Source organism: Penaeus monodon, chromosome 31 (assembly GCF_015228065.2).
Source record: "Penaeus monodon isolate SGIC_2016 chromosome 31, NSTDA_Pmon_1, whole genome shotgun sequence".
In the NCBI taxonomy this organism is placed as follows: domain Eukaryota; kingdom Metazoa; phylum Arthropoda; class Malacostraca; order Decapoda; family Penaeidae; genus Penaeus; species Penaeus monodon.
In genome coordinates this window covers 17,836,808-17,837,182 of record NC_051416.1, presented here as the reverse complement: position 1 = coordinate 17,837,182, position 375 = coordinate 17,836,808, and the positions used below count along the sequence as shown (strand labels likewise).

The 375-nt window shown below is 43.7% G+C and overlaps 1 protein-coding gene across 1 annotated transcript in view; it reads right to left on the bottom strand.

Moving 5' to 3' along the window:
- Nucleotides 1-375, bottom strand: part of LOC119592905 — a 6,000-nt gene that overhangs the window by 637 nt on the left and 4,988 nt on the right. The gene's annotated exons all lie outside the window — the stretch shown is intronic.

Sequence of the window (375 nt, the reverse complement as noted above, 5' to 3'; positions counted from 1 at the left end):
ACGCAAAAGTCACAAGCAGCTACAAAAAAGAGGCCTCGGGCATTAAGATGAAACGGCAATTTGATACCGAAGCAGAGATGAGAAGATGAGCGCCTCTGACATCAAAACGTGACTCAGGATATCCTCACGCCCACCGGCATTACACTAGCGAGATGATGAGGTGATAATAGAGCCACAGACGTTGCAGATACACGCGGGGGATATGAGGTGATAACGCATGTCAGGAACGGAACAGCGACACATATGTGGAGTGATGATGAGATGAGCATGAACAACAAAGACGCCATGAGGAATTTGTATTTAGATCAATGTATTTCTATATTAGGAAAGGTAGAGATATATGAAAATATATGGGAATGAGAGGTTTTGGCTATG